The sequence below is a fragment of the Odontesthes bonariensis genome, chromosome 15 (genome assembly GCF_027942865.1).
Source record: "Odontesthes bonariensis isolate fOdoBon6 chromosome 15, fOdoBon6.hap1, whole genome shotgun sequence".
In the NCBI taxonomy this organism is placed as follows: domain Eukaryota; kingdom Metazoa; phylum Chordata; class Actinopteri; order Atheriniformes; family Atherinopsidae; genus Odontesthes; species Odontesthes bonariensis.
In genome coordinates, this window is record NC_134520.1 from 13,138,735 (window position 1) to 13,149,625 (window position 10,891).

Below are 10,891 nucleotides of genomic sequence, written 5' to 3' on the forward strand. Positions count from 1 at the left end.
CCGCGGATAGAGTGCATACCAGTGTGGAATAGGGTGGTCCACAAGTTTCTGAGTTGAAAGGCCCTCGCTTACCTCCAGGCAGGGGGACCTCAACAAAGCCTGCAACCTCTCAGCAAACATGAGTGATTAGAAAAAGAGACAGAGTGGGGCTGTTAGCTGTTCATCGATACACTACATTAGGCGGGTACATGGATGACTATCTTTTCATTACATATGTGGATAGATGAACCTCCCTGAGGGATTTCCCCCTCCTTTCACTTCACCATCTCTGCATTTCACCTCGCTCCTCGTCGTGCCGTCTCACCCCTCCTCCTCCCCCAATCTGAAACACACACTATCCATCTTCTCTCCATTCTTACCTCCCTCCTGCTCTCTTGTCTCTCTTTCCACTTTCAACCCGACTCGTTTCATCAGCTTGAGGCAGATTTAGCATAGATTTTACCATGTAGCAATTGTTGGTCTTTTGTCTCTTTTTGTGAAAACCAGAGGAAGGTTCTTTCTAATTTGGACAAATCAGATTTTAAGCAATTAAACGGCTAGCTCACCTTGTTATGTAAGTCACTACATTTTCGGGAACTCTCTGACGAATTCTATTAAATAAATATGACCCCGCATGCTTGCTCAGAATTTGTCTTCCTCTTATCTGACTATAAGTCCCTCACCTCTCTTCCTTCTCCTTCAAGCCACAGGCACTTCTAATCTCCCTAGATATTATCCTTCAATCTCTCTCCACCCTAGCTATTTAAAACAACAAGCTTTATGCAATATAGCCAATTTATGAGATGGGACTTGCACTGTAAGCAGTTAGCTATCTTTTCATTTGATTACTGGTATGTCCAAGGGCACACACAATTGTACAGGCACACAAATAGCTTTTTATTTTAAATGAGTGGTATGGAAGTACATCAGAATTCATCAGCTTCTAAACATTAGTGGGTTATAGCAATGTGTTGGTGGGGAAATGCATTGCTTATGTGTGTATATCTGACGGGAATCGAACTCAGAGACCAGTGGTAAACAATGATTGAATTCTGTGCCGTACTCATGACTCAGTACTTTATGGGCAGTATAGCTCCTTCTCTGAACCACTAAGTGGAGCGAATAAGTGTGTCTTAATGTGTAAGTCTGTGCGTGTGTGAGTGCATATTTTCTTCAATGCTTGTAGAGTCTCATATACTAGCACTGATTCTTCATCAACTGTAAGCTAACGTCTCATCATACTGGGTAAATTTTTTCCAGTAAGCTTTCAGGTCAAACCTCTGGCTATCTCCTCTCATTTAGAGGAAGCTGTAAAAACGTTGCCAGCACCACTGCCAATATGTGAGGAGGAAAGTCATCACTTACTGTTTCCAGTCACAGCATAAAAACACTCAATCAGAGCTTAACTATAAATTTTGGAGAAACGAGTCAAGTACCATTCCTGGCACTTTAGAAGGAAAAAATTATGAGTGTGTTTTTGTTTTACTGCATTCATTTAGCAATCCTTTATTGTTGTCGATCCTGGAAGTCAGTGTGAGGCAAAACTGAATCAGTGAAAGGTTCTCATCTGTTCAGACATACAATGTGTCTGTCTGTTTGAGGGGAGTGTTTTTTAGGTATCAGCAGCTGTCCGTCTGATGGCTCCTCTCTCTGGCTCCAAGTCCCCAGCCCGGCATGTCACAGGGCTAATAGAGGCTAACTTGATATAAGGGAAGGATTAAGCACCTGGACATTGCACACAGCTGCCTGTCTGCCTCGACATGAGATGAATGTCATCACCTGGATAAGTGATGTGGTGGGTTGAGGGAGGCGGAAGTGAGCTGAGGGCAACAAGAGGAAAAGATACAACAGGGAGTGAAAGAGATAAGATGGTTGGGTCTCTGTCCAAGCCAAGGAAGAGGTCTGTAAAAAACCTGTGGAAATGATCAATGTTGATCTATTGCTGGCCACCAATCTGCCAAATATAAAAAACGCGGTTGAAGGTGTTGCACAAGACACGAGTGAAACAGGACGAAAGGAGGAAAGTGGAGATGAGGAAAAGGAGGGAATCCCTATAATTGGCAGCATGGTGTGATGTCGTCAAGCTGAGGGTCACACTTTCATGTCAGAGTCTGGGCCTGCGGTCAAGTTCAGCAACATGAGGCTCAGCCCTGTCACTCACTGCAGGGTTATTATTGTTGCTGTGGCTCCTTCATCTTCTTCTCACTCTGTCTGGCATCTTGTTAACTCTCCTAATATATTTATTGTATTTAATGACATCACATTAAAAACACAAACAGTGTTTTGTAAAGTTACTTGACATACTAAATGTCAGATACATCGATTTCGTCTTGTTCAGTGAAAGGTTGAGGTTTGCATTTAAAGAAGTAGCTCGTTTAAGTTATTGTGAATAAAGAATATAAGAATACAAACGTTTTGTTGACTGTCAGTTAATGGCAGGAGACAAACAACTCATGTTGGCATCATGAAGATGACAAAACGACAATGCTTTTGCCTGCAGGCGTGATGTTGATTACAAGTACAGGCTATCTATGTTAGCATACTGATATTTACTAAATTGCTCCAATAATGTGTTCCAGAATTTGATTATGTTATGAAGTAGGATCGGAACATAAGAGTTGCAACTGTCATCCACGAAATCTATGTTGCAAAGGCAGAAATCAGGTTCATGCCTGTATTCACGCAACTTCAATCTTATTAAACATTATAATGAATAATACACATTATTCCAGTATGAACCAAATGTTATGTCAAACCATCCAGAATTTGTCTTAGGAAAGAAGTGCATTTCCTTTTTGGATTTTGACAGTTAGGGTGATAAGTTGTTGGCTTATTATTTGCATAACATTAAGGTCAAGATTTCTTCATGCAAATGAGGACCATCCTGAAACTCAAAACAAAGAATCTAAAATTATCCACAGTCAGTAAAAAAGCTGAAGACAGATTCTGCAGATTCTGATGAGATTATTCCCATTCAAAACAACTGGCCATCACCATAATTGATAAAAGTGCCTCTGAGAATCATGACACTGCATCTGATGGTTGTTCAGTGGTGGCGTAACCAACCGCCAGAGCACCAAACTATGATGTTAACACTGCTCCTCATAGTAATACAAGTGGAAGATGTACTTTATGGAATGGGAATCTGTATGTACATGCACCAATAATGTTTGTATGAGCTTGCTGAGGCGCTTGTTTGCATGTCTTTATGACGGTATGCACTCTTATCTCTCTGCGTGTTCTATCAAACTACCATGCCAGAACAGGCCAGGTGATCTGAAGGAAGAATTATTTATGGCCTTTTTTTATTTGCATTTCACTGCTGAGTTTCTCGATATTAATAGCCGATGCTTGCCTTCCCAGCTGTGTGTGAGAGAATATCAGCAGCAAAGTTGCAACATCTAAATGCAAGATAGACATCAAGAAAGGTCATTCCAATGATCAGTTTCTGTGGAGAAGTAAAGCAACAGACAAGTTAGATGAAGAGTCAGCAGCGAGTGAACAGAGTGTTGTGTTGTGAGTGTAAAAGCGTATCTAAAAACTTCCTCTCTGTTGGTTACGGAGCGGGTCCCTTTGTCAATTGTGTAAACACTGTCAGAGGTGAAGATGTTGCACTCAAACCAATACAGAAACCATGACATGTGTGCATAGCTCATTTGCATTGTGCGTGTTTGTGCATAACTCATTTACATTGTGTGTGTGTGCATGTGAGTTTGGCTTCCAAACAGAGGAAAACATGGACAGTTGTTGTCTCAGCAACGAGCGTGTGAATGTGCAGTTGCACTGGAATTCTTTGGGTCAAACTCTTTTGCATCCTTCTCGCTCTATGTAGGATGTCAGCACTTTTTTTGTGTGTGTGTCTGCTCTTGTGGCAGCAGACGGAAGGAAATGCCTCTTTAAATATTCTTCGTCTGACAGTTGATTAAAGAATATAAGAGAGCGGTGAGTATAGAACATCTGGACAAAGACCCAACATCTGCTGCCATAGAGGTGGTGGACATCGTGAGTAAGGGCCAAAGGAGAAGCACCGAGTGCTGGACAGGAGCTTACAAAAACCAACTGTTATGATCCTCTGCCAATGAGACAAACCACAAATACTTCACTTCACATTGCTGTACATTTTTTCCTCTACCGCTCTTTGTAATCTCATCTTTGTCTCAGTCTCGTTCTCATTGAAAAACAGCAGAAGAGTTTGGGAGTCCAGCATCAAGTGCAAGGGTGGGCCATGAAGAGTAGAGAAAACAAAGCCAATGAGGAGCAGATGTTCAAGAAAGCACACGCACGTAGAGACACACTGATGTAAACACACACACACACGTTTTGAGTATATAGTTCCTGTCCTAGAACTCAGACCACAACCTCACCCTTTTTAAAGACACGGAAACTCATACTGAAGTAAAAAAGAGAAGTTGGGAAACACATCGGACAAAAGCATCCTTTCACCAAAAGAAGACACTGAAGTTTTGCAGAAACTAAACCATTTTTCCAGTAGTGGTGTTTGCTTCTCTGGCCTTCCTGAAATCCCACAACACATGTGTGTGAGATTCAGTCTGATCCACAATCACAAGAGGAAACAGCTGCATGGACCTGTGTGGGTTGAATGACGCTGGATTTGTAGATAACCTCTGACTTCGCAGACAAGAGGAGAACCTCAGGAAGTAGCTGTCAGGACCAATTCAAAGAACAAATTGTGCATGTGTAGTAGAGGTGAAATCAAACAACTTTCAAGTGCACAAACACAATTTCTTGAGTGTTTGCATTTGCACCTTAACTTAATTTCACACCTCATGGCACAGTGCACATGAAAAAAGTTTGGAACATGACAAAAACAGCCACGTGTTTTTTAACATGTGTTAATGTAACACCTGTATAGCTTTTGCAACACTATGACAGAAATGTAATCAATCAGTCAGTCAACAGCCCATCACGCTGTTCGTTCTGCATGTTCCTAAACTTGGCAGCAACTCTCAATAAAAACCCCACCTCAGGCTAAGGGAGGAGAAACTGGCACCGTGCCACTGTTTCAGAGCCGCTGCACAGAAAGGAAACAGTCTGAGTAGTTTCATTGTAAGTCCTTCCTGCACCTCTTGAGAGTCAGAACCTGCTGCACTGGGGCCTGCTCCTTTGTAACCTGCAACACAAGGTCCAAGGTAACACATCCACATGTTGGTAGAATGGTGACCAAAACTGTCATACATGTGTGAAATGCCACTGTGAGGGTTTATTGTCCAAACTGGTGAGTTTCCTGGGGAGCAGCACATTCCTCACGTGTTTTATGTTCTTCATGTGCAACATCTAAATGTCAGTGCCAAGACACAATCTGTGAACTTAATCTAACTTGGTTGTAAATTATGCAACTGCTGATCCAGAATAAGAGACACACACCAACAGAAACAATGAACCTGTGAGGCGGCTGTACGTGACAAGGAGCTCTTTCGATCAGTGAATTTCACATTCTGGCTGACAGAGAGGATGGTGCTGCCTCTGAGGCTTCACTTGTTTCACTTCTCTGCTCTGCAAAACCACATATACACACACACACAGATACGTCTCCTCACACAACCACCACTCCGACGCACAAATGCGCACACACTCGGCTGAGGGCGGACGTACGTCAAAAGCAAACAGTGGAATCCTACTTTTCTACCACGTCACACACCCACTGCTGCCCGGCATGGCACACAGATGCAGAAAGACAGCGGGGTGTTTGTGATGAGATGAATGAAAGTGTGTGAGCGTCTCAGTGCTCCTACATCAACGGATTGTGACGTCCATTCTCTCCTGCTCCATTCGTCTCTATCTCCTCATCCTACACACAAGACAGACAGAACACAATTGGAAGACCATGAGCAAGACTACAGTTGAAATGCAAGTCAAACATATAAAAGAAACTGGAAAAGCAATAATAAAAAGGGAGTTTCAAAATAATCACTCCCAGCCCCAGAGGAATAAGACACAGCTGTGTTATCATTGGTGTCTGAACTGGCCTGTCAAAGACTCACACTCTGACACACATACATGCACAATGGGTAATTACTGCCAGTTAGCCCACTCATTTGTTGCTATTACGAGAAAATAACTTCCTCCGCTGCCCATTTCAATGCATGTCAGTCTGGAAATACCATTTAGATATTTGGGCTTGACAGAATAGACATCATTTTGTAATTAAAGTAAATTTATCAATCAAGTGCATTTGACTCACCACTACCTGCTTAAATATGTTCACAAATAAGAGCTGAAAAATACTGACAAAACACAAATACAGCTTTTATTGCATGCACCTGCAACCTCTGACACCCAACAACTGATTAACGTGTGCACACATGTTGAACGGAAAGTATGACATGCACACTAAGAGGCTTTTCATACTACATTTCATGTTAAAACTTACTCAGATATGTTATGTATATTCTGAACTGAAAATAAAAAAAGAATGTTAAGAGGCTTTTCAAAAAAATACGGAATACGTTTGGTGCACACTAAATGAAAACAAATGAATAAGTTTCTAAATTAAATCTAATTTATGATATTGCAGTGTGCTTTATTGCCCTGTTCGGTACAGTTTAATGTATATACAGGAAGCGTCAAGCTACTTCCTGCATACTGCCTACTAACACAAACACACAAAGATAACCATGTAGATAGCTGACAATTTTTACCAGGTACTGAACATCAAATACATCTCTCATGTAGCGTTCCAAACTAAAATAACTTGTAGAACTGTGACAACACAGTTACCTTTGCGTGTTGAAGCGGTAACGAGAACCACTGAGCCATTTGATGCCCAAGATTTACATGTATGTTGACCTGGATTTAAAAAAAAAAAGAAGAAGAATATAGAGAAAGGGAGGCCCCTGGACATTCATTATTAAGATAGCCTGCTTAAATACATGACGACAGAGAAGAAACGGGAGAAGTGGTACTGAAGCCCAGAAAGAGGCCATGGGAGGAGAAGAGATGAGATAGAGAATTAGCTTGGCTACATGTTAACCTCTGGTAACCTGTGATGTGGGGGCTGCAGGAAAGTTCCCAGCAAGGCTGCTAACGCAGGTCTGTTCTGCTTGAGTGGAAAACAAATTTCGTTATTTTGCATCTCAATCTGAAATATCAATTTATAAGATTGTCTTGAAGTACTTGTATGAATGATGGCATTCGTATTATTATTCCTATTAGTAATGTAGGATAGTTTTGATTATCAAAAAAATAATTACTCATGACTCCAGAAGAGTCGCTTGTCAATGGAGTGCTTTATAGAGACAAACACATATATTGCCATTATCTTGTCATAGTAACAGATCATAGCAGATCTTTAAACTTCAGCACATCTATTCTCTGCAAAGTATAAGAAAATATATTCAAATTGTATTCAAATAAAAGCCCTCCTCCAGTTTTAAAACTGAAGACCAGCAAACATGACACAAAGGCAGTAACCGGTGCTGGGTCATGGACAAACACATTACTAGCTTGAGACCATAGAGAATATTTTTGTGAACACCATCCTATTCATAACCATTTTTATCAAAGTTTTATGGGAAACCCACTGGTGTCATTTTTCAACTTTGAGGGTTTACGTGGCGAAAAAGGTGGATTTTAACCTCAGAAATTATTTTCTTTTATTTCCAGTTTTTTTCAAAATTTTTGTGAAGCAAATTCTATCGAGTACTTCTCAGTTGTAAGAAGTGAAAAAGTCTGGAGTTTGGAATAAATGTATGTTTCTTAAAATAAAACGTATGCTCTGTGCACTATTTTGCAGTATTTCTTTTTTTTTTTTTTTTTGACTAGTGGGAAAGCTCTTTAAGACGTGCCAGTACTTTTGACAAAAAGGCAGTTTTTGACATCCAGAAAAAGAGAACATGTCAGGGTGACCGAGTTTCTGCAGCTGTTTATAATCTCTATGACATAGGTAAGTGATCAAATAGTTGCTCAAGGACACTTTGATTTAGGACGTACATTTTAAAAGTTGGACTTTTCATAGGGGTGGGTATCACCATTTCACCATTTAGGAGCAAAAAAGTATGTGTTTTGAGAATACTGCAAAACCCACTGGGAACGAAGGAACTGTACATCAACTTCTCAGAGAGGTTATTCATCAGGCCAGTGTACCTCATTCAAACATAGTATATCTGGGCCTTCTTGCAGACCACCTGACCTTCGACGCCATAGTAATGGTCTGCCTGATAGAGCCAAAACACACAGCCTGAGCATTCCCATGGGCCAGTCTGTGTTTTCTCAAACATGCACACATACACACAATACCAGAGTAAAACAAACACGCATACAAACACACACACTCCTGTGCATGACAGTCCTAGAATGCGATAAGAGCCATGGCCCCTGACATCCTGAGATAGAGGGAGGACTTTAAGTGCAGGCAGGAATCCAGCTGCTTGCTCTGTCACTTGTGTGTGTTTGAATGTGTAACATGGGCAGTATGTGCGTACATGTGCAACACAGTCAGTTTCGTCTGAGACTTCTTTTACATTTTTCTCTCCGAGAAAACCAGTCTAACTGCAAACACAGCCACACAAACATGCACAAAGAAACACCCATATGCAAGAGTACTAAAGTGGAAGGGTGATTTAGGAAAGATTCTCAGTTCTGCACTGAGCAAACACAGTAATAAATGTTTGATGGGGTGGAAGCGCATTCCACAGAGATAGCCTCTGATCGCAGCCATGTCAAACTCAAAGTATGTAGGCGCACTGGATACTCACACATATTGTACAACATGCTGCAAAGTCATATAAGAAGGTAGTTAGAAATTCATTTCTTTCGCCCTCCACTCTTGCATCCATTACATTATTTACATGGTGTTTTCTCAGAGACACGCAAACTATTAATGTCGACAGATTTAAGTACATATTAAAGGTCAGCAAAATACTTTTAGAAGCTCAAAACAAAAAACAGTAAATTAGGGCGTTGTATGCCAGCATTGATCTCAAATAATCTGCAGCCTGGACAGTTACAGGATGCTTAGAAGCTCAGTTTACAACAACAGTCTCTACTCTTCAGACCACGCTTCTCATGAAGTAAATGGAGCCGAAACAGGAACAGGAAAATGTGTGCGCAAACTACATCCACTACACACTTGTCACATTAAAGATGAAACTGAAGATGAATTGGACGAGATTAACAAAATGAGCTGGATGTACTCCCAGAGCTTCAATCCCCCTGGCTTCCTTTGCCACGCTGCAGGGCTGACCGTTAAAACAGTTATATAGCTCCTGTAGCCATATGACAGTCCTCAAACTGATCTGACCTTGTGCCTACGCACACTATGTGTGTGCAAGCATGCACGTAAACCCTCCAGCAGGCACGCTGTAGGATACCACCTGTTTATCCCTTGCCAGACTTTCAAATTTCATGCTGTAAAAATTGATTGCTTGTCAGCAGCCATGCGATAACTCAGCTGAGTAATGCAATGATTAACTGAAGATCGACTGATCACTGATTCAAACAAAGAACAGACAGGAAGGAAAACTCTAAATGAAACTGAAGCGGCATGAAGTATTGTGAACAGTTCTACCTTGATGATGTTTATTTTGTCTGATTGTTTATTGGGTTATTTGTATTGATAAGTTATAATGTGAGAACCCTGAATTTGAAATTCTGTACTGAAGAAAAATACGCAATAATTTAAACTGCACCTTTCATTGAATTCAGTTTAAAATTAAAATGGTTTATTTTGGATATCCACTTTGTAAAAGCCCAATTCCAAAAAAGTTGTGATACTGTGTTAAACGTAACTTTAAAACAGAATCCTCCAGACTAAAGAGGAGATGGAGCATCTGGCTTTTCATCAGCACTCAGTTCAAAAGCCTGAAACTCTGATGGTGAGGATGAGGGTGCATTAGTGCCTATAGAACTGGCAAATTGCACATGTGGAAAGGTACGATGAGTCCTGAGCTATATAAGGGCTTTAGAGTAACATATGCTCCCATCCAGACAAAACTTTTTTCAGGGAAGGCCTGGTATATTTCGGCAAGTCAATAAACCATGTTGGTTTCCTTTGCAAGGCTATTTTTTTTAAACTGGATTTGTATGTATGAATTCGATTTATTTGGAATTTAATCAATTGAATTTGATTGGCCTATTAATTGGATTCTAACTGGCTTGAATTGGACTGTGTATTTGAAGTGCCTTGAGATGACATTTGTTGTAATTTGGCACTACATAAATAAAATTGAATTGAAAAAAAATTAGATAGTCGCCTCATATTTGTATATCTCTTAAACATACAGAGTATACGTATGTGCTGCTATACAGTGTCACATAAGCAGTCACTATTCCAGATCTGCATGGGTGCCAGTTATTATGTGTGTCCCTGCTGTTAGACTGAACCACTTGTCCCAACTACTGTTTTCAAGTTAATTTTACCAGGAGACAAAGAGCCTATTTATTTAGAGGGAGGCAGAGTAGGGAACAGTGAAGGATAACAGAGAGATTGAGAGAGGGCAAGCTGAATGTTGTATGGAGACAGAGGAGAGAAGGCCGAGTGACAGGAGAACTTTCCAAAACAGCAGATTCTGGAATGTTGGTGGAAGGTGCCACATAGCTCCAAATATTTGTTGCTTGGTCGGCAAGGCAACAGAACAACCAACATGTTTATTCGCAAATGGCTACCATAATACCAGAGAGTCGAGATAGGGAGAGGAAACACCCTGGCTAAAAGAATGGGAACTGATATGGGACAAAAATGTGTTATCTAAAAAAAAAAAAAAAAAAAGTGTATAGAACAATCAAAAAGGGAAGCTTGTGAGTTTCGCTGTTGACTTTACATTGTAAAATGTAAGGAACGCATGCAAAAAGACGCACGCACGCACACACACACACACACACACACACACACACACACACACACACACACAGGTGGACAAAGCAAAAACCAGAGTGATACTGGGCAGGAGATCAA

At 40.8% G+C, this 10,891-nt stretch overlaps 1 long non-coding RNA gene across 1 annotated transcript in view; it reads right to left on the reverse strand.

Annotated features, from left to right (window-relative positions):
- LOC142399767 (uncharacterized) overlaps window positions 1–5,778 on the reverse strand; it is a 51,929-nt gene extending 46,151 nt beyond the window's left edge. The window contains exon 1 of the long non-coding RNA XR_012772882.1: window positions 5,733–5,778. This is a non-coding gene — a long non-coding RNA (uncharacterized LOC142399767). The remainder of the gene's footprint in view (window positions 1–5,732) is intronic.
- Window positions 5,779–10,891: the final 5,113 nt, after the last annotated feature.